The following is a 25,196-nucleotide window of genomic DNA, read 5'->3' as shown; positions in this document are numbered from 1 at the left end:
GAGCCGATGACGTATAGCTTATCTATCACCAAGGTTCCCAGGTTTTAGACGATATATTTAGTTCGATATTTAATTATAAATATTTTTTTTATGAAATACGAATCTGCAACCGCTACTCGTCGGTGCACACTGGGTAAACCTCTCGAATAATTTACGCAATAGCATATAAGTCACGTTAGTATGGTAAACTATATTGGACAAGTCATGTATTACAAGCTCGTACAAGAAGGTATTGGTATAAGTGATCAAACTCTTGATAATTGTTCAAGTGCATATTTACTTCACTGACTCGAACACCTCTTGAGAATGAAAGACTAAAAAAATTCATACACCATAATGGGTGATGGCCATTAAGAATTTAATATACAATTCCAAAAAAAATCCAAAAGCTTCTGCAAACATCATTGTAACATCTATAAATAATTGTTTCCAAAGAAAAAAAATTAAGTATTTAAGGACACTATTACAACTTGCAGTTTCGAATCTATGGCTTGACAATATCAACACGCCCCAAAAATCAAGGAGTTCTTTGAAAGAAGCGCTACTCGGTGCAATAGCGCGTATATGTTATTTGTCAAGTCGTTGGGTTTTTTTTTAAAAAAAACAAGTCGTTAGTTATGCATTAATATTTAGTACTTTGGATAATTATATATATATATATTGAATAAACTTTGGAATATATTTAACGTAATCATTGCAGGCTTAACACAATCAAATCGAATGAAACGTCGTTTAAGCTTTCATGATTTTCTTTATAAATGAGAAAACTAAACTGAGAACGTTGTACATTGAAATTTGTGAAACAATAAATTGATTTTGGGTTTTAAATTCAAAGACTATATATAGGATTTCTCTTGTTCAACAAAGACTACAAAGACTAAGGAATAAATTCCGATTCTATCAATTTGAACTAAGACCATCAGTTTATAAGAAGTGCTTTAAAATGTTTCCCCTAGGACCGCCTGGGCGGTGTATAGGCAATGAGCGGTCGTCTATTGTCTTGATTTTTATAAAAATGACGCCTTTCGACATTGTTGCAAAAATTGACTTAGGCGAATTAATACATATATATATTAAAAAATCGGATTTAAAAAAAATTAAACAAGGCTATTACAATAACTATGACAAAAGGATTGATTGTTGATGTTGGAGATGAAGATGTTGAGATGTGAAGGGAAATATTATTTCCGATTTTAATTGATATATCTTATTGATTTAAATTATTTCTCTAATATTATGTTTCCTTGTTGATCTAATTGAGTTTAATATTTAATATGATTTTGTTTTTCTCAGATAATGAGATAATCATTCAAATATATTTAGAGATATGTTATCTATTGATGAGATATGTTATTGGTGTTTAAAAAGAGTTTATTCCTAATAAAACTCTTATTTTCCATTGTGCTATAGGTTTCCTTATGGAGGTAAAACTCTACATCTATAAATAAGGGGTCAAGGACATTGGTAAAGAGCTCTCTTGAATATCGATCATACATACACGGAGTGAAGATTTTTCAGAGAGAAATAATTCCCGAAGCCGTTGTTGTTTGAAGAGTGGTGATCACCGTGTTGCTCTAAATGTTGCCAACATCTACAGACAACATCCGTAACGATGTTGACTGAAGATTGCATCTAATTGATCGTGCTTTTCGGGATCAAGTTTTTGCTTTCTTAAATTCCGGTTTATTGTTGGTTGTTTAAGAAACCTTTTATTTTCTTAAAGTGTTGAAAAAATTGATTTTTGTAATAATCACTAGTGATAGGTTTTTGTAATCGATTTGATTTTCTAGTGATTAATTTTTGCCATAAGGCGCCGCACAAGTATAAATACTTGTGCAAATTTAATCTCGTCTATTTGTTTATGTTAAGTGAATTTGTGTTACAAAATTTAATGTTCCGCTGCATGTTGTGCGAGATGTTGTAACATCTGGAACAACATTTAATTCTAACAAAACACAAATTCTCTGTTTTACATCCTATACTGATATTTTTATTATTTGTGGTATCTGTCGAACAATACAGTTCTTACAAGTGGTATCAGAGCCAACTCTTGAGATACTAAGTGCTGATTCAGGTTATTGTTTTGTTTGACAGAAATTAATCAAATGGATACATCACTTGCAAACGCAGCACTTCGACCACCAGTCCTAGATGATACCAATTACAGTCTGTGGAAGGTCAAAATCAGATACTTCATAAAATCCATAGATGAACGGGCATGGCAACGTGTCATCAATGGATGGACTTCACCAAGTGTGACAGATCAAGATGGTGACAGTTTGCCAAAACCTGAAACTGATTGGACTACTGATGAAGTGCAAAGTTCAAACTACAATTCAAAGGCCTTGAATGCTATCTTTATGTCGGTTGACATGAATATGTTCAATCTGATCACAAACTGTACTTCGGCTAAAAGTGCATGGGATATCCTCCAAAGACACTGTGAAGGTTCTGAAAGTGTGCGACAAACCAGATTGAGGATGCTCACTTCCAAATTCGAGATGATGAGGATGGAAGAATCTGAAAATATACTAGACTATGATCGTCGTCTACAGGAAATTGCTAATGAAGCGTTCAGTTGTGGAGACCCTATCTCCAATGAGCGTTTAGTTAGCAAGGTCCTTCGTTTCTTGCCCGAGAGATTTAACATAAAAATTTGTGCAATAGATGAGGCTAAGGACACTTCTCAGATGGCTTTGGAAGATCTTATTAGTTCACTTCGCACTTTCGAGATGAACATGGACATGCAGAAGAAAGTCAAAGGGAAAACAATTGCATTCCAAGTCTCAAATGACCCCTATGATGACCTTCTTCAAATATCCCAAGAGGTAAATGAATCAAACCTTTGTGAGGACTCTATCTCCTTTATCACAAAGAAATTTGGGGATTACTTGAAGAGAATCAGAGATAAAAAGAAGAATGCACAACCCTCTAAATTTCCAAGTCTTTCTGCACCCGAAAAAAGTTCCCTGCCAAGCAACAATTTCAACCAAGGAATGAAAGCAAGGGACAATACAATTCAAAAAGATATGATTCGGTGTAGTGTAGAGAGTGCAAGGGCTTTGGACACTACGCCAATGAATGTGCTAACAGATTGCGAAAAAACAAAGGCTACAATGTGTCTCTAAGCGATGAAGACTCCGATTTTGAGGAGAAGTCCACTGATGAAGAAAATAAAACCTCCCTGACTACATTATTGACAGAAAATCGGAGACTGCAGGTGAATCCTTTAGGTGTTACCCTAGGTGTTGCCACACCTGGCCGCAACATCTGCAAAAATTCAGTGTGCTTAAAATCCACAACTTCTGGAAATTCGACTGCAGATGAAGAATTGGAGGCTGATGATGAAGAGATGACTCTTGAGAGTGTTCAAAAGTTTTATGAAGAGTTGTTTGAGGCTTGGACCAAAAGAAACAAGCTTTAAATCAACTCTTGTAAAGGAAAACACTGATCTAAAAGCCGTGGTTGCGAAACTTGAAGTCATTCTTTGCAAAAAGGATGTGGAACTAGGCAAGACCAAGGATGAACTTCAAAAGACTACTGAAACCCTATCCAAGTTTAATTCAAGCACTTCCAAGCTTGAAACAATTCTTTCAATGGAAAGAGATGAAAAGAAGGGTTTAGGGTTCAAAGACAGTGTATATGAAACTGGTGAACCTTCAAAATCTACTGTGTTTGTGAAAGGAAAAACTGAAACATTCTCACCAACTCAAACTACATCTTCATCCAAAAGCTCTCTACCAAAAAGACAACATACTACACATGTTCCTAAGCGAAAAAAACGAAGGTATGTATGTCATTACTGCTTTAAGCCTGGTCATATCAGGCCCTACTGTTTTAAACTCAGGGATGACCGCATGAACCAAAAGTCGAGTCGGATGTTGCCTCGAATGTTGTACAACACTTTCCACAACACCTCCAAAAATCGACCTACAGTAAGGCAGGTTTGGGTATCAAAGGTTAAAATTCACTGTAATGTTGTTTATACTTCATTAAAAACTAACACTGCAGGTTACTGGTACTTTGATAGTGGAAGCTCATGCCATATGACAGGGTCGGTCAAGAGAATATCTCATCGATTACGTTGAACAAAAATGTGGTAGAGTAACCTATGGAGGGGGAGCTAAAGGAAAAATTGTTGGAAAGGGAACTTTGAATGTCGAAGGACTACCAAAGCTCCACAATGTGCTCCATGTTGAAAGGCTAACCTCAAATTTGATAAGCATAATTCAATTATGCGATGATAATTTGCATGTCAAGTTTAATAAGCATGCGTGTGAAGTTTATGATGAATCTAACAAATGCGTCATGACAGGTACAAGGTCCTCAGACAATTGCTACCAAATTGGTGAAGAACTGTCGTGCAAACAGGAAAAATTCACTGAACTTGAAATTTGGCCTCAGAAACTCGGCTGTGTTAATTTCAAAACCTTGAAGAATCTGAGTAAATACGAGGCAGTACGAGGTATGCCAAATATCTCATCTGGAATATCCTATGTGTGCGGTGAGTGTCAAAAAGGTAAACAGACTTGCGTGTCACACCCAGTGTTGGCAACATCTGGGACAACACGCTGTCTGGAGTTACTTCACATGGATTTTATGGGTCCTATAGAAGTCGAAAGCTTTGGAGGTAAGAAATATTCTTTCGTATGTGTTGATGATTTCTCATGGTTTTCATGGGTTAGTTTTATTAGGGAGAAATCAGATACCTTCAGCACGTTTAAAAAAATGGTTACAAGAATCACAAACTTTCATGGTTTGAAGGTAAGAAGAATCAGGACTGACCATGGTAAGGAATTTGAGAATTCTTCATTCTCATCGTTTTGTGACAGTAAAGGTATCTCACACGATTTTTCGGCACCAAAAACTCCACAACATAATGGAATTGCCGAACGCAAAAAACAGAACACTTCAAGAAATGGCAAGGGTGATGTTGACTTCAAAGTGCATTTCAAAGCGTTTTTGGGCAGAAGCCCTTAACACCGCATGTCATATTTCAAATAGGGTGTATTTGAGAAATGGTTCGACTATGACATCGTATAAGATAATTATGAGAAAGAAGCCTAACCTTAAATATTTTCATATTTTTGGTTGTGTGTGCTATGTTTTGAATGAAAGGGATCAACTAAATTTGATTCAAAGAGTAATAAGTGTCTGTTTTTAGGATATGCCACTAATAGTCGAGCCTATCGTATGTTTAATTTAAGAACAAGGACTATTATGAATCAATTAATGTTGTTTTTGACGATTGTGCAGCCTCAAGAAGAAAACTACTGAGGATGATGTTGATGATCTTCTGGAAAATCCCACCATACTGGAAAATGTAGGTGTTGCCCCAGATGTTGCAACACCTAGCACAACATGTGACACTAAAGTCACTGAATTTGAGAACGAAGCAAATATTGATGATGCCACAGCAGATGATGGACAGAATATACCGACTAAGATTCAGAAAAATCATCCATCATCCCAAATAATTGGAAGCGTGCAAGGTGATGTCCAAACTCGAAAAAAAGAGAAAGTCGATTACCGAAAAATGGCTGGACTTATATGCATGAGCTCGGCTTACTCACAGGTTAGATTTTCATGTTTTGTATCTCAATGTGAACCTAAAATGTTGACGAAGCCTTAAAAGATGAGTTTTGGATCAACGCTATGCATGATGAGCTTGATGAATTCGTTCGAAATGATGTGTGGGATCTTGTTCCACCTCCTGACCACGTCAACATAATCGGAAGTAGATGGATTTTTAAAAATAAAACCGATGAGTCAGGAAACATCAATCGAAACAAATCAAGGTTGGTTGCTCAAAGGTACACACAGGTTGAGGGGGTTGATTTTGATGAGACCTTCGCTCCTGTTGCCCGCATTGAGTCAATCCAACTTCTGCTATCCATTGCATGCTACATGAAAATCAAATTATTTCAAATGGACGTCAAAAGTGTATTTTTGAATGGTACCTTGTGTGAGGAAGCATACGTCAGACAGCCTAAAGGATTTGAAGATCCACATAATTTGCATCATGTGTACAAACTGAAAAAGGCCCTCTATGGTTTGAAGCAAGCACCACGTGCATGGTATGACAGATTAGCAGAATATCTTCTTGAAATTGGCTTCAAACGAGGTGAGGTAGACAATACCCTTTTTATAAGGGTATTCAGAAATCCAAATGTGACATTCTCATTTGTCAAGTTTATGTTGATGATATAATCTTTGGTTCCTCATCTCAAAAACATGCTAATAATTTTGTTGAGTGCATGTCATCCACATTCGAAATGAGCATGATTGGTGAGCTAAGTTTCTTTCTTGGTTTTCAAATCAAACAAATGCATGATGGCATCTTTTTGTGTCAAAGTAAGTATGCTAAAAACTTGATAAAGAAATTTACTAATGAAAACACAAAACACATGAAGACACCTATGGGCTCAAATGAAAAACTATCCAAAGATGATGTTGCTAAAAATGTTGACAACACTTTATACCGGAGCATCATAGGTAGCTTCCTATATTTGACAGCCAGTCAACCTGACATCATGTTTAGTGTATGCTTATGTGCTAGATATCAATCTAATCCTAAGATCTCTCATTTGAAAGCTGTGAAGCGTATTCTTCGCTACATAGCAGGCACAATTGAATTAGGACTATGGTACTCTCAAGAAACCAACTCGAACTTAGTAGGTTTTTCTGATGCTGATTGGGCTGGTGATTTAGATGATAGGAAGAGTACATCTGGAGGTTGCTTTTATCTTGGCAATAATTTGATCTCTTGGCATAGTAGGAAACAAAATTGTGTCACTTTCAACTGCTGAATCTGAGTATGTGGCAGCTGGAAGTTGTTGTTCTCAACTTCTATGGATGAACCAAATGATAGAAGACTATGGACTTAAGAGTGAAACATTAACTGTGTATTTTGATAATTCTAGTGCAATCAATATTTCAAAAAATCCAGTACAACACTCTCGAACTAAACACATTGACATTAGACATTACTTTATTCGAGATTTAGTAGAAAAAAGATTAATTCGAATCGAATTTGTTGGTACAAATAACCAACTGGCTGACATATTCACAAAAGCATTAGATTTTGAGAGGTTTTCCAACCTTAGGAAATCTCTCAGCATGTGTTCTGCCTGATCATACATAGATGTTGTCTCAGATGTTACAACATCTCGGACAACACCTAACTTGCATGTGCATTTTTAGGACTTAGGCATATTACATTGCATTCATACTATGATATGCTGTGTTGAAACTGTGTAGCATAATTTTCTGATGCACCCACAATTCCTTGTTATATTTTAAATCCTCACGCTTATATTCATGTGAACTTTAGTCACGAAGGATTTGAAGAATGGTCACTTGACTCTAACCAATGTGACAAGTAACCCAAGTAAAATTAAAAATACTGAAAAATTTTGGGTCTGTGATTAGAAGGAAAGATGGAAAAAGCTACCTAAAGTAGCCCTATGAAGGCTGAACTTTAAGTGTGGGAGCTACCCCTTCTAAATATTACCACATAAATAGAAGAAAATGAAAAAAGCTACCTAGAGGAGTTCAAAGAAGACTGTTCCTCTAGTGTGGGAGCTGCCACTTCTATGTTCAAAAAGCTGATAAGTAAGTGTGTAGAAAAATTGGGAATTGCTTTTCTGGAATTGTGCGTGTTGTCAGAAGATGTTGCCATCATTTGTGACAACACTTCATCTGTACTCATACCTCATATTTGCTCTCATATTCCTATTCATGTTACATTCTATTATTAGGCATCCATAAGTCATGCATAAACATAACTTGGTGAATTTTGTCAAGTCATAAGGATATTCGTATGTCAACAAAGAGAAATTCTATAAAAATCCAATTTTTTGCCGGAAATCGAATTCATGTGTTCTTTGATGTTACGTGGAGTTAATTCGATGTGGGTTCTACTTCTGGAAATCCTTTTGAATAGACATTGCTCTTCATTATCTCGATAAAATCTGGAGAGAGTAACAATTATTTTTTTCTACCTGTTATTTTTTTACCGTTGGCACCGATCAATTACTGAATTATATTACCGTTGGACTGTGATTTCATGATTATCCTCTTGTTTTACACCGCTTAACTCGTACCATCGGCATTCTTACTGTTCTGAAAACTCTCGAAAAACTACACTTGCGATTTCTCTTTTCTCTCCATAATTTCCTTCTACTGTCATCACTTAACTTTCAAATTACAATCAATGGCAGGGAAGGGTTTTAATCCCCAAGATATCCGGAGTGAAATGGGTAACACGGATGATGTTGTCCCCACAGAGCCAACATCCCCAGCAACATCTACGGAAGCTTCTCCTATGGAAATCATCCATGTTGCTGAAAAACCCACGCCACTGGAAATCATTCTCCCAGGCGAGCCAGGAAATGCGATTGATCTGGACAATCCGCCAATAATCCAGGTCTTTGATCCTCCATGCCCCCATGTTCGCCGATCAAAGAGACAAGCTGGGTATAACCCCGATCTTACTCCCGGGAAGATATTTCGCCACAAGGGCCAGCCCTCCACTCGCCCCTCGCTGATTGACCCTGCTGAAACATAGGGCGATGATTCTGGGGATGCTAACTACGAGTTTGTGGCGCGCAAGAAGACTGCCTCTCCGTCTAAGGAAAGTAGTTCTTTCTTCAGAGAAGCCACTGAATCTGATAAGGACACAACCCCTGTTCCTCCTTCAAAGCCCTCACCATCTACTGAAGAAGAAATCATGTTGGCCCAATTTATGGCCAACCTGAAAAATCAGAAAACTGAAGCCTCTGCTGTTCCTATTGCTTCCCAAGAATCTGAAGGTTCTACTGAATCCAGCAGTTCCCCTGACAAAAGTGTCGAAGACGATGTTGTTTCTGCTGAAAATGAGCCTGCTGAACAGGATGTTGCCGAAGATGTTGTCAACCCTGAGGACCACACTGACCTCAGTGACTACGATTTGGACTCTACTTTCGCCACTAAGTTTTACACTGAGCACACCGGTGCTCAGTGGTATCTTTATGCACATCGCGACGTCATCGAGGAGAGAAACATCAACACTGATGCCTTTGAGAGGCACAATCTGATTGCATTTCTGAAACATTGCTCCCTGCTATCCACAGTCTCTGCAGTCACACCATTCAGTCGATAGCCTGTGCTGGAGTTCTACTCAAACCTCTCCACTGAAGTAGGTGATGCATGATCATTGAAGTACGGGAAAGTTTTCGTCAGGAACCGGATCTACAATTTCAACCCCTCGGTCATCAATGCCGCCTTTTACCAGACTCCTACGAGGGATGTTAATGGAGTTACCCCTGACATTCATCTCGTCACATCCACACTCACTGGGGGCATTATTACTCAATTTCTGAGTCATCCAAAGAAACTACTAGCTGCCAACCTCACCTCCTTCTACTCGGTCCTCCACAAACTGGCTATTCGGAATTGGACCCCTTCCACCAACACCACCACAGTCACGAGACACCAAGCACTGGTTCTGTACTCCATCGGGATAGAGGGGGTGTTCAATTTTGGACAGCTAGTTTTCAACACTGTGATTCAGTATGCGGACGGAAGTCTCAAGTCATCCAAGCTGCCGTTTCCAAGCCTGACCTACGGAGTGCAGATATCACAAGGCTTTGTTCGCGATATCGGTGAACAATTATCTGACCCCGGTGAACCTTTCAAGATTGCCTCGGCTTTATTCAAGGGAAATAGGAAGGTTGATCTTCCTTGGTCTGCCCCAAGTTACGCTTCTGCAGCACTTCCTGGACCGAGCAGCCCTCATGCTCCTCCAATGTCCACTGATTACATCATGATCTCTGTCCCAGATGTACATGCTCACATTGCTCACGCTGAGGAAAAGATTGAGCAAGACAGGGCTGCTGTTGATGATGCTATGAAAACTATTGAACAAGCCACGGCGGATATTGCCTACTATGAAGCCTTGGCTAGACACTTTCGGATACTTTTGGATGTAGCAGTCTTTCCTGGGCAAAAAAAAGGGAGATGGAGATGATCAAACCGAAGCTGGTCCTTCAGGGACCAAGGATTGTTAAAAGTTTATTTTTGTTCTGTGTTGTTTTTTTTTTGTTTTACTAATAATTATGTCTATGTGTTGATTCTGCCTATGTGTTTATCTTGCAACTGCTAAAGGAATGGTGCCGATGTTGTCCCCAGTGTTGCCAACATTTCTAACAACATTTTTAATGTCTGTAGTTTCTTCAGGGGGAGAGAAATGCTCTAACTCAGAGGGAGTTGATTCAAACTAAAAAGGGATAAATGTGTTTGATCTCATTTTGTCCAAGAAAAGCAAAAAGGGGGAGATTGAAGGGAAATATTATTTCCGATTTTAATTGATATATCTTATTGATTTAAATTATTTCCCTAATATTATGTTTCCTTGTTGATCTAATTGAGTTTAATATTTAATATGATTTTGCCTTTCTTAGATAATTAGATAATCATTCAAATATATTTAGAGATATGTTATCTATTGATGAGATATGATATTGGTGTTTAAAAAAAGTTTATTCCTAATAAAACTCTTATTTTCCATTGTGCTATAGGTTTCCTTATGGAGGTAAAACTCTACATCTATAAATAAGGGGACAAGGACATTGGTAAAGAGCTCTCTTGAATATCGATCATACATACACGAAGTGAAGATTTTTCAGAGAAAAATAATTCCCGAAGCCGTTGCTGTTTGAAGAGTGGTGATCACCGTGTTGCTCTAAATGTTGCCAATATCTACAGACAACATCCGTAACGATGTTGACTGAAGATTGCATCTAATTGATCGTGCTTTTCGGGATCAAGTTTTTGCTTTCTTAAATTCCGGTTTATTATTGTTGGTTGTTTTAGAAAGCTTTTATTTTCTCAAAGTGTTGAGAAAATTGATTTTTGTAATAATCACTAGTGATAGGTTTTTGTAATCGGTTTGATTTTCTAGCGATTAATTTTTACCATAAGGCACCGCACAAGTATTTATACTTGTGCAAATTTAATCTCATCTATTTGTTTATGTTAAGTGAATTTGTGTCACAAAATTTAATATTCCGCTGCATGTTGTCAGAGATGTAGTAACATCTGGAACAACATTTAATTCTGACAAAATACAAATTCTCTGTTTTACATCCTATACTGATATTTTTATTATTTGTGGTATCTGTCGAACAATACAGTTCTTACAAATTGAATCTTGAAGAAGAGGGAGATTCCATGGATTCCATGAAATTAACGACGGTTTTAGCGACCGATATAGTGACGGCAGTTAAAACTGTTGGTAACGAAATCAACGATGGATTTGACCATTGCAAACTATTTTTTTTTTTTTGTAATGAAGAAATATGGAGATGAACAAAAAGAAAAATTAGAGATATAAGTTTAAAAAAATTCGGCTAGACAGTTGCCCGCCTACTACCAAGCTCTTTTTAAAACACCGATTATAAGTAAAAAAAAATAAGTTAAAAATAAAAAGTTTACTATTTTTTAGAATTAAAACCTTTTTTAAAATTCAGGCTAAAATCAGCCCTTTTTTCAGTAAATTGTTGTATTTTCTTTCCAAATGTCTAAACAGTATTACTAAAATTTCAAAAGTTTTTTTTTAAAAAAATTAATTTCAAATTTTTTTGATATATAAGTTTTTACTATATTTACACACGTATTTAAGCTAATATTTCCATATATTTTTTAAAATCAATTGACACCTAATATAATAAAAAATTAATAAAAGTTTATTTCATGATGAATAAATCAGTAAGTTTATTATTCAATAAGAGATAACAAAATGGAATTCATCCTTTCAAAGAACGCATTAATGTATACATAATCACTTATCATTACAAGACAGTATCTATACATACATACATATATATACACAAACACAGACATACATACATATATATATATATACATACATATATACATATATATATATACACACACACATACATATATTCCTATATCATTGTACCTTTTGACCTTTTTATAACAATTTTGGTAGTCACTAAAACAAATCAAATTTCATGTTCAAACTTTGTAATTTTATGGGGAAAAAGAGAAGCAAAAGCAAAGCCAGGCCTCCACAAGTTCAATGTTGGAGAGTGTACAAAAGTCATATCACATGTCGGTCGTCTTGGTGTTGGGACATCGTATTCTCGCACTCAAGATGCAGCGGAAGTTTAAAAATTTTGTCCTTGGGCGTCATGTGTTTAAAAACATCTATAGGGTGTTTAGAATTATATCTTTGCCTTCTTAACGCTGGACTCCAAACTATTCCGGTTTGAGGCGGATATAGCCCTTCTTGTAATTTTCTACGAATGGCTCTTCTCCTTTGATCGCCTAATTAGGTTCACGATCGAAGACTTTGTTCCTCGCTTGGATTGCACTAGAAATCACAAGCGATTTTGTGCGTTGAGACTGTAGCCTCCGAATTTTCAAAATCCGGAGATGGTGCAGCGACGGCAGCGCGGAAGTGGAAGGAAGCTTGATGGCCGAAATCTTTCTTAATTGAAGTGGCCGTGGCATCATGATTCTCAATCGTGATTTTTTTCACTTATGATTCATAATCAACAATTAAGAAACAATAATTATTGATTTTTAATCAATAATTAAGCAAACTAATTTGCTTTGTGGCCAAGATTTCCCTCACCAATTTCATGTGGTGGACGTGACTTTGAAGGAGAAATTGGAGAGTATTTGTGGTGGTTTTGTGTGCAATTTTTTCCTCACCAACAATGAGCCCTAATGGTGTATTTATAGAGTGAGACTCCTAATCTAATTAGGAGTCTCTCTCCCACAAGGACTCTATTAACTTCATTATATTTAAACTCCCATATAATTAATATATAATTTATTTATTAACAATTAATAATACATGATATAATAATATCATATACACATTTTTTATATCACCATATAAAATATATACATGTATACATATATTAAATTAAATAACAATTATTTAATTTATAAATAACTCCTTGGTTAATTTAATTCTAGACTTCTCTAGAATATTTATGAGAATTTGTGCATATTAGTAGTCACCACTACTAGCATAATCATTTATTTAATTAGTAAATTCTAAATTCACTAAATAAATGATTCCGAACTCATTATAACCCCGATCGACAATCCGAAAGCGCCGATGTACCAAGATACAAATCTTGTTCATATAATGAAAATCGAAAATTTCGAAGATAAAAAATTTTCACTTACCAAATTTAGAACTTACCATATATGGCAGTTACATATTTGACAGCTGCCAGTTTTAGTGAATTCCTTCACAAAACAGGCAGTTCCACTCTCCTTCCTTATTTAGCAATCATGCTAACTTCCATTTCTTTCATCCTATGGAATCAGCTCATAAACTCCTTTATAAGCTTCCTGTTTGATCTCCATCAAACTATAGTCGTCAAATTCCAACTCCTTGAAATTTGACTATCTCAACGGGAACACAGAATCCGATACTTGTGTGACCCTCAATGGTTCAGGGATACAGGTAGCCGTGGGTTCACATCTCCATGTGATTCAAAATAACATTTATTCTTATTCGGGCTTACTCTAGTTAGCCCCATTCTTTTCATCAACTCTTTGATCAAGAATGTCAGAACTCATTTTCGATTGTACCCATCGGATTATGGTAAGATCGTCTATTAGCATCGCACCATGATCCCCTAGGTATCACTGATAGTGCCTACAAGAACCTTTAGTCATGGTTAGCGTAAAGTACGGTCCCTTCAACACATATATCCCGATCGAATCTGAAACCATTGGTATATCGAGAGTTGCATATGAATTCGATAACGATGTGATTTATCTTTGAGTTCTAATAGTCGCATGGCATGTGAAACTAGGAAAGCACCTTTCCATAAAGCACATTTCTTGCTCTGGCTAGAGACTCCTTGCATTATTAACTCATCAGATCACATAGGATCACTATTAACTCATCAGATCAAATAGGATATCTTCACCCGTAGGCGAACGGTGAATCCCCGACTACAATGCATTTGCTCCTGCGTATTTCGAAACTACACTCAACCTCGCCACCTGATGAACCTCGATGGAGTCGGTAAACGGATCAAAGTGCATGCTAGTACGTATAGCTCCTACATTGTCCCGGGTCAAAGAACTATTGGTGTACAACCATAACTGCGGACTATTCCACTCGATAAGTGAGAATCACTTGGACAGTCCAAGGGAGGGTTGTTCAGTGTATCATCTTATGATCACCCATCTGCGTGAATGGACATCTCCATGCCCTTGCCAATGAAACATGGCGTTTACACCACAAATGCTAGTCTCAAGCTCGAGCGACCTTTATCCTTGTTTTAGGCGACTGAATCGACTAGGAACCTATTTAGAATATACGGTACACTTCCTAATGAGTTCCATGATCTTACGTTGCGACGCAGACCTCATGGTACCTATTGTATATTCAAGGACTTTATCTATGCAGCTTGCATGTGTATACAGATAAAGTATTATGCTATAATCGAATAAAATCGTAAAATATTATTAAAATAAAGATTGTTTTATATTAGAGTCAATGAAGCTCGAGCCACAAGTTGGCTTGCCGGGCACCTACTCTAACACTTGGACCCTTTTAACATTTAAAAATTAATAATTAATATATTGGATAAAAATAATATAGAAATTAATGTGACGTAGCAAATTATATCAATGCTTTCAAATTTATGTGTTTATGACATTCAAAATCAATGTTGAGCAGTGTATAAGAAGACCATGCAAGTGTTGTAAAAGAAGACTTTATAATAAATGACACGCTATTATGGAACCCTTTGGTTCTTTTATATAAGAAAAATAATCAGGCCCTGTTTTATATTGATTCCTACATATTTTTGTAAGAGTTTGGGTTGGTGAGAGGGGAAAATGCTGTTAAATCTGCCGACGGAAGGCGCCAGCAACAGTGGGAGTTCAGATATTGATGGGCAGTTGGTTTTAACTTTGAGAAAGTGAGTTTATTGACCTTTTTAATTGCTTTTTGGGTACTTTTTGTTGATGATGTTTCTTTGTGTGTTTTCCCTCTGAATTTGGTGTTTTGAGTTGGGAACTGAAATGGGTTGTGCCTCTTTGCTTTGGATTTTTTGCCCGTTGTGGAAGATTTGATTCGTAAAGTTGTGAGTAGATCTTGTTGCTGCTGTCGGTATCATAGATTCGAGATAATAGCCAAAATGTTCGTCTAAATTTTTTGATTTTGTTTTTTTAATCTTGTAAGTGAGTGTTAATTGTTCTACGTCGGTTGGATAAATAACCTGAGAGTTGTATATATGGCCTTGGACAATCCTTCCCTCTTAAGCTAGCTTTTAGGGTTGACTTAGGTCCAAATTCTAATCTTAACACATCGGTTGGATAAATAACCTGAGATTTGTATATATAGTTCCTTGAGCTAGTTTTTGGGGTTGAGTTAGGTCCCAGTTCCAATCTTAACAGTGAGGTTTGTAATTTGACTTTTTGTTCTTTTTTACCGACTACACTTCGCATTTTACATTGTCATATTAGTATTTTTTGGTATCACATTAGAATTATCTAACACTATAATATTATTCCCGGAGAAAGTACAAAACGCTAACCTAACTTACGCTATAAAAACCTAAATTTGAATACTTAGCGGACCAAATACAAAATAGATTCTATAGCTAATTGTAAATGGCTTGATCCTTCGAGGGCACCTCAAACCGAGCGCCTAATGGCTAATAACTATTTTTTATTGTTTTCAGGTTCTTTGTATTCTTATCACTTCAATTATTGGAAAATTTAGTTTATGTAGTTATTTTAATAATTTAAAATAAAATATATTATTTGATAATTAAAACAATTATTTGAAATTTGTTATGAGTGACACGGTAGATTTTGGACAAGGAAACTCCTATTTTTTTTTATTAAAAAACATGTTCCAAAACCGTTGTTAAATTTACTTTAGCACTATATTGATTTAAGAAAATTTGTTATTATTTATAAAAATTAATTATATAAACTTTTTAAAATGTAAATTAAAAACGTAATCTATCAATAAATTTATAGATAGATGATGATGAAATAAAATAATTGTATTGATGCAAAATCTGCGATAAATATGATTGTTGCTTTGAGATGTCTTGTCAATTGTATTTAAACTGAGGATCTAATCTGAAGATGAATTTGGAGGAGTGGATTTCAGATTATAAATAGTTATTCGAAAAACAACTAAAGGAAGGATCTCAGATCCTTCGGATGGAAAATTGCATGAACAAGTTGCTTGCCCAATATTTTGAGTTGCGGTCGTGTCATGTGCTAAAAGTATCAACTAGAATGAAAAAATAGTAAAAATCTAACTTTAAATTTGAGCGTATGATATAATATCCAAAAAAATACAATGCCAAAACAAAAGAAAATTAAAGAAAAACTACCGGAAATTGAAAGATAAACTTTCAACATGATATATCTTTACAATAAACTGTAAGAGTTTACAATTTTTTTTTAAAAAAATATTAACATATAACATAAGAATGTTGCTGAAATTGGAACGAGAATGATTTCAACTACAGAAATCTGGAATGTAAAACATGAAAACTGCTTGAACTATTATTAAGATTTCTACAGGGATTTGCAAGAATTTGTGCGTGATGTGTGTTGTGTCTTTCCTCTTCTGCCGATGAATTATTTTGTTTAAAAAATTACGAGCGGTACCCCCATTCTTCCATGATCAACTATCTTCCCACGATGTAGTCCATGATCTTCCCTTATTTGTACGCCATTTGATTAATTCAAATCATTTTAAATAACCGATGGACTCATATCCAATCTTTTACCTCTTATTCCTAGGGTTTGAGTTTGACAAACTTTGGAAACTTATTAAAATATAGCTCCAACAAATGCGCCGAAAGATTGCTTGTTATAGGCCTATTTACCCTTTTATTTATTTGTGACACTGAAGCCCAACTCCATTCCCCGATTGGATTTCAAAATGGAAGGCTTCCCTCTCACCTGTTGTCTTCATTAAATGGAGCCCGCTCGCTATTGTCATCCTTTCCCCTTCGCTGTTGCCACTTGAAGAAACAATATGGTTCAAAAATCTTCTCCGGCGCACCTCTCTGGATCGGATATCGCGAGCACCGCTTCCACCCAAGTCGTCGCCTCTGTCTCGCTGCCAGTCACGTCGACCGGTTTTGCTACTGGTCCTAACCCCTTCGCTGTTGCTTTTGGATTGTCCACCGGTGTCCAATCGGGTTTTAGTTCGCCCCTTCCCGGCATGAGCAAATGTTACTCGCTACGCGCCTTGCTTTTGCGACTACCACGGTCAGTCAAGATTTCCCTCGTGCTGTTTCTGCTTTTCCTATAGCCCAAGCCTCTGCTATCTACAGCCAACCACTGATTGCACCGGCCCTCGTTGAATCTTTAGCTCAACGTGCTGCCCATACGAGTTCTTCATTATCTACAGCTATTTGTAATCTCTTTCCCTTCTTTTTGAGTCCTACGAGATGCTATTCGGTTCCCTGTTTTCGTAGAATTAATTACGACATTATTTGCACTTGTGCGAAAGATGATTACTTGAAATTGCTTGTTGTCATGAGCCGCGAAGACGACGTGGGCCGAGAAGGGGTTGTGGGCAACAATGTAGAGAACGAAACATACAAGCCCAAGGTGTATCAAAGTTTCACTTATGGGAAATTTAGGGTTAAAGGCTGAGGAGCAATAAAAAAATTTTCTTAGTTAAACAAGGATAATTATTTTCTTGTTTTAACTATTTCTTTATCTTATAAATTTCAGCACATCTTTTAAGATTTGGTAGGATTTTATTTCAGTTTGTTTTGGACTGCGTCGTTGGTGTATGTAGGAACTTGGTTAAAATAATTAGGTATAGAGAAAATATCAATATAAAGATATTTCACAAGATCAAATGATTCTCTTATTTTCACGAGCTTCAATTATTCAACTAATCTAATCATAGGTCTTCAAGGTCGTAAATCAAAACGCCAGGAATCCTATTCCGAACTAAGAGATTTCATTGTCCAATGACCTATAACACGATCTCAAACTGGGAAATCAGCAAGCTGGAACAACAATTCGAGGCATTCGTGAACATGTACCAGGAAGATAAACGTGCAACCAAACAACGGCAGTGAGAGATGGTCGCACAATTCCAGGAACTTTCACTGAGCTTGACAAACACACGTTCTGAAAATCCAGGTGGGCACAATGGGGAAAGTAGCTACAAAGACTCGCGCATGCCACCACGCGAGGAGTCGAAGCGCATCGACGAGGGAGAAGGTCAGTAGATATATTCCAAAATACTCAAAAATAGAATTTCCTAATTACAATGGCCGTGGAGACCCGTTGGGATGGATTCATAGATGTGAACAGTTTTTTCGACATCAACATACACTAGAAGAGGAAAATGTGGAGTTAGCATCCTTCCACGTAGAAGAAGAAGCGCAAGTATGGTTCCTAAAATTAGAGAGAGATAAGCCGAACTTATAGTGGGAAGAATTCCAGACACAGTGTAATCTCCAATTTGGCCGTTGATCCGCAACAATAAATTTGGAGAAAATTCTTTTTTTTTTCACAATCTTCTTTGAACCGTATGCATCGAAAGGTGCACGTAATCTAAGTTATGCCAAACAGGAACCATAAGAAAATATCAGAGCCAATTCGAACAATGTTTGCTCATGCCTGTGCTCTGACAGCGAACAAGAAGTGGAAATATTCATCAGTGGGTTAAGGGAGCAGATTGTAATTGAGGTGGAAATCCAACATCCAAAGTATTTAGCGAGTGCAATGAGCCTTGTGCGACTATTCGAGCGAAGTTTTAATAAGAATGATTTGAACTACTGGAATGAAAAATGTGAAAATTGCTTGAACTATGACTAAGATTTATGAGAGAGTTGCAAGAATTTGTGTGATATGTGTGTCGTGTCCTTCATCTTCTACCGATGAATTCTTTTGTTTAAAAATTTATGACCGATTCTCTCATTCTTCCATGACGATCTTCCCATGATGTAGCCCTTGATCTTCCCTTATTTGTACGCCTTGTACGCCATTTGACTAATTCAAATCAATTTAAATTACCGATTGGCTCTTATCCAATCTTTCGCCTCTTACTTCTAGGGTTTGGGCTTGACAAACTTTGAGCCTTATTAAAATATAGCCTCAACACAAGTTATATGGATTTTTATTAGTGATTTGAAGTCATGTACTTCTCCATCCAAATGCAATCTTATTTTTTATTAGATTAGATATATATAATTTTCAAGACTTTTTACAATCACCTTCCTTCCCTTCCAGAAAATTGTCCTTTGATGTTTATGCTGCCATTTATTTAAAAAATCTTAGTAGAATTATTGAAAATTTGTCACTTTGCATAATAGGGCATAGGGCAAGAATTAGCAGATAGTTAAATGAGATATCATGATTCTTCCCATAAGTTCGAAGAATGATAGCTAAATGAGATATCATGATTCTACCCATAAGTTCAAAATTCTTCGGCCCTTGGATTTACTGGTACCCATCCCATTATTCTTTTCCAGGTCAAAGAAGAAATTCAATCTAAACTTATGACTCATGGCTTTGGGTGAGTATAGTTATATGATGAGTGAATTCACCTTATTTTCTTTTTCCAACTGAAAACTGTGCAACTAGAATACATATACTATGTGTGACCAGTTACATAGAAACACGTGCGCATGCAGATGTGATTGTAACCATTCAAATCTCATTATGCATCCTTCAGGAACCGTACACATGAAGCTACTATGCCCACAGAAAGCAGAACTTTACAGCTGAAGTTTTTAGATGGAGTTTCTGGTCCTGTTCTGACGGGCAAGGAGATTGAAGGAAAAGGAGGCAATGCCATGAGGTTGGCTGTCGTCGATAGTACGACGGGGAAAATTATTAATTCCGGGCCCGAAGCCTCGCGAAAGGTTGAGATATTACTTCTTCAGGCAGATGATGATGACAATGAACACAATTGGAGCACCGAAGACTTCAATAATAAGATCATTAGGAAAAGTGAAAAGGAGAAACCTCGTGTTGCTAAAGGTATGTATGTGCGCCTCAAGGAAGGGGTGGGCATCTTATCTGATATCAAGGTAGGAACATGGATCTAGTTGGAAGAAGCGCTGTTTGTGCCGACTTGGGGCAAGATTTGTAGATAATTCTAATGGGAGTAAGGTGAAGGAAGCATGGACAGAGTCATTTATGGTTGAAGACCGCCGAGGGAAATGCAAGTCTCTCTCATTTTATTTTCTTGCTATTGTCTGTTCATTCTAAGAATTTCATATTGCATAATTGTGAGTTGTAGACTCAATCTGGGTGTTCAGAGTGGTTCACATGTTATTCACATTAGAACCATATGAAACTAGTAGGAATTCTGTGGCGCAAAATCAAAATGCAGATGGCAAATGGAAGCAGAATCTAATTAATAGAATTTCCCTGTTTTTCCCGAAATTCCTTGGATGTAATTTAGTGAATATTGCAAGTAACAGACATTTATAAAAAGTTTTGTTTCCATCTGCCCTTTAGGCACTTCCATCCATATTATTTGTCCTCAATTTTTACATTATACTGAAAACCATGTGTTACGGTAAATTGAATGAATCAAGACAAATATGTTTTTAGTTCAGCTTACCATTTTTTTGGCACCGTCTTTTCATGGCCTTCCTTTTTGCAATGACTATATGGTTCATGTTACTAGTATTCTGTTATGGTCCCCAACTGTTAGTAAAGTGCATTTTTAGATAGTTGTCCAAGTATGAACACTATCGGTAGAAGCAAGCCACATTTAAGAAGACAGCTGATGGAACATTTGTGTTACTCCTGTATCCTGTTTGCAGTGTATGGAAAGCACTACCCACCATCTCTTTTAGATGATATTTGGAGATTGGAAAACATTGGCAGAGACGGTGGCCCCTGTAAGGATTTGTACAAGGAAAAGATTATTACAGTACAAGATTTTCGGTTTTTACTCTCTATTGATCCTCAGAGGCTACGGAGAGTTAGTACCTCTGCACTATCCTATTTTTAATTATACTTTCTGGAGTAAAATCATAATTGCATTCCTTTTGTCTGTCCTTTGTACAATATTGAGTAAAGGGTGCTAGATATTAGTCAGCTAAAGGTGGTTCAATAATCAGTTCTTGATTATCACTCATTGCAATTTAGTTTTCTGGAACTTCTGCTCATGATTAGCGGGTCACTTCTGAAAAAGGAAATACATGACATTTTAACTTTATGAAGGTGGTGTTTATGTTATCTGTCATTTTCTTTTTCAAAAGGAAATTTCGCACATCTGAACTGTCTTCATCCTTTGGCACGATCTGTGTAATCATTGTGGGATATCTACAGATTTTCAAAGGTTCTAAGGTGTGGAAGGCCATAGTGGACCACGCTCATACATGCATTATTGATGATAAAAAGATCTATTTGTATAGCTCTCCTTCTAAATTTAATTTTGTTGTGGCATTTGATGCTGTTGGCCAATTAATGGGGATAGTCCGCAACTCCCATTATGTTCATCTTGACAATCTATCTGAAGTTGAACAGGTCTTCTTTTATTATATATAATTTTCATCTTATTTAAGAGGCATGATTGAATTCAGGTTGATGGTCATGTTTAACTAATTGATATTTGTCTTCTAACAGGCTAGCGCGCGGGAGTTGCTTTTACTTGCATTTGAAAATCGGAAGGACTTGACCTTTGTTGATGATGAAACTTCTCTTGTGCATCAATTTCCTTATGAATCCCATGACATTTGTGTTGCCACAGACACTGTACGTAATGATGCATATGCTACAATAGAACCAGATACTTCATCTCCGACAATCGGTCCTTCTATGTGTCCTTCAAGCAATTTTAGCTGTACTGGCTTAGAAAGAATGCAACAAATACGTGATCCATCTTTGCCAGTGCCTGATCAGGGCCCAAGTTCTTCACCAATTGCTCTTGGTTCTAATCAGGCGTTTTGTGCTGTCACTTATCAGGGTCCAAATCATTCACCGAATGATCTTGGCTTCTATCCCTCGTGCTATCCATCTTTGACTGTCCCTGATCAAGGCCCAGTTTATTCACCGACCCATCAGGCCTTAAGTGACCTGTTAACTAATCCAAATTATTTATTTAACATCTTGTTGACCGTGAGAGTGTGGTATCTCTTCTTTTCCATCATAACACTAACCATTCTGAAACTTGCGTTGAATCATGTTCTGTTCAACAAAGTAATGCTGGCAGTATCCGCTTCTTTGCGGCCGTGGGTCTCACGATGTGGGTGTCTCGCGTTAGAAAAAGGGTTATGGATTTTTGTGATTTTAATGTTCAGAAGAGGCAGAGGATTGGTTAACAAGCTGCTGATATTGTGTTTTCACGGTATTCTGATATTCTATGGAAATGTTACTTGTATCTAGTTGTAGTTTGGAGGCAATTATTTGAATGTTACATACGTGTGACACTTTCACGTTTCTTCTCGCTTTATATTCATTTAGTTGCCTGATAGTGTTATATTATTAAACTGATACACAGCATAACACAGTTGCAGTGATCTGTGGATGCATTGCCACAAGCAAACAATTGTTGAAATGTTATCAATAGAACCGTGGAGGATGCATGGCACCGTTTGGTGGATTGAAGAGAGAATGCTTAGCTGCGGTGAAACTGGTTTACAATTGCTCCAGATTTGAGGCCGGGGTCAGTGTAATACTGTTACTGATCCTTTGGTACATGTCAAGTTTGCCGTCTTCCAAATTGGTGCATAAAGTGTTGATTATGTGGCAAACAGTAGGAAATGGATCTTTGGAATTCACTAAATAGTATGCTACCATTTTTTAATGCATGGTTAGGAGTGATTGCGTAGGCTCGCGAGGCTGTGTCAGAAATCTTGAAGTCAGGAAGCAGTCACATGCCTACTGCTATTCGATTCATGTTGGATCTCGATTTTCTCGTGTCCAAATACAGCGAAAGTTTTAAAATTTTTATTTTATTTTGACAATCAAAATATATTTGTTTTGGGCACTCGTATGGTTTATATTCTCAAACATTCATAGGGCGTTAGAAATTTATACCTTCAGTGAATTAAATCACTTGGCTCCAACTAATCCGGTATAGGCGGATCTAGCTCTTAATGAATCCCTACGAATGATCTTCAAAATCCTTTCTTTATTCTTCTAATCAGGTCCAATACTAGAAGATTTGTTCCTCTTCCAAATAGCACTAGAATATTTGAAAGAAGTTTTTACGTAGGAGATTAAAATTTGAGAGGCGACTCAAACTCTAATTCAAAAGTGAGATGGCCGAAAATTGGGATATGGAGGAGGTGTGTTTTCGAAAAACACAATGGTGGTGGCTAGGGTTTTTCAAAATTATGAGTGTTGAAAAATCCTTAACCCCAAACCTAATACACATATATATAAGCTTATGGCCCATTATTTAAATCAAACACTTAATGTGCTTAATAAATTAATTACTCTAGTTCAACTAATTTAATTAATTAATTAATCTTTTAAAGTCCAATTAAGAATATTAATAATTTGTATGTTGGTCTTGTACTCATACAAGCCCATAATCCATACACCAATTACATTTAATTTAAATCCATTATAAATTCAACATTTGAATTTAATATTTAAATTATAAATTCAACTCTTTGAATTTATCATCTCCAAAATTTAATATTTAATTAACCCAACTTTTGAGTTTAATAAATAAAATATCAAATTTTATAAATTCAACTATCCTTCAATTTATTCTCTCCAAATTTCATAAATTCAACTTCTTGAATTTACTATCTTATAAATTCAACCCCTTGAATTTATTAAACTGATGCACAGAGCATAACACAGTTGCAATGATCTATGGATGCATTGCACAAGCAAACAATTGTTGAAACGTTATCAATAGTGAAGAAATAGAGAGTGAGCGAAAATCTGAAGTCGCAGTGTTGTAAAAACTGAATAAAGAATACAAAGAAAATATGTTTATATAGTTAGGGTAAACACAAAAAGAATGAAATGACTAATCTACCCTTGAGAGCTAACAATAATATATTCTAACACCCCCCCTCAAACTCACGATGCTACAACTAAAAGCATGGAGAGTTTGTCAGACAAAAAACAAGAGCTGCGAAGCGAAATGTGCCTTGGTAAACATATCAGCTATCTGCAGAGAAGAAGGAAGGAAAGGTAACGTGATGGTGCCAAGCTGGAGATGATGACGAGTGACGTGACAATCGATCTCAATGTGCTTTGTCCTCTCATGAAAAACTGAATTACGTGCAATCTGAACTGCACTCTGATTATCACAATATAACGGAGTAGGATGACGAAGAAGGATACCGAAATCTGCAAGCAAGCAACGTAACCAAACAATCTCGCAAGTAGTTGAAGCCATAGCACGATATTCGGCTTCTGTAGAAGATCTAGAAATAACAACTTGTTTCTTACTTTTCCAAGAGATACGAGAATCTCCAAGAAAAATACAGAAGCCAGTGGTTGACTTACGATCCGTGGGATCGCCAGCCCTGTAGTGCCCAAGAATCAATACACGTAAAATCCATGCATCTATTTAATTAATTTTAAAGGAGTTTTAGCCATGCATAATTTATGAAAATGCATTATTTTAAATTATTCATGTTTATGGTGATGCACGTTAAAATGTTTTACAAGTTTCATGTTTCAAGCGATTATTCGATGCGGGACCGAGGAAAAGAGACCGGTGACGAGTTTGGCAAATTTTAAATGCGGTATTATATTTTAAGTTGAGGATGAGGTGTTTTAAATAATTTATTTAGTTGTTAGTATCTTTAAAGCCTAATTTATGTATTTAGTGATTTAAGAATTTAAAACTTTTAAAATTAGCATGTTGTGTGTGTTATTTCAATTAAAGGAGAACGTTATAAAAATTAATGTGTATTTTACTTTAATTAGGGGAGAGTTAGTGTTTTAATTGATGACTAATTATTTAATTAAGCATAATTTACTCCTTAATTACTAAAAACACGCACACACACACACACACTCATTTCATATTGAGATTTTTATTATTTTTGTGAGAGAAACCTAGGGTCCCTCAAGCTAGAGCAGCCGCCCCTTCCTTCTTCGAAATCCAGCAACTTTTCGTGTGTTTTCTTTGAGGATTTTAGTGCCCCGTTCGTCCCGGATCAAGCCTCGCTCCATTCCCGCGTCGGTATCGCTGTTTCGGTAAAGTTTATCATCAAAAG

At 36.5% G+C, this 25,196-nt stretch overlaps 1 pseudogene; it reads left to right on the top strand.

Annotated features, from left to right (window-relative positions):
- The first annotated feature begins 16,957 nt into the window (after positions 1 to 16,957).
- Positions 16,958 to 23,008, top strand: LOC142529534 (calmodulin-binding protein 60 A-like; annotated as a pseudogene).
- Positions 23,009 to 25,196: the final 2,188 nt, after the last annotated feature.

This window comes from Primulina tabacum, chromosome 16 (genome assembly GCF_025594145.1).
Source record: "Primulina tabacum isolate GXHZ01 chromosome 16, ASM2559414v2, whole genome shotgun sequence".
NCBI classification, from domain to species: Eukaryota; Viridiplantae; Streptophyta; class Magnoliopsida; order Lamiales; family Gesneriaceae; genus Primulina; species Primulina tabacum.
The sequence above is the reverse complement of the archived record's forward strand: the minus strand, read 5'-3'. Positions and strand labels throughout refer to the sequence as shown.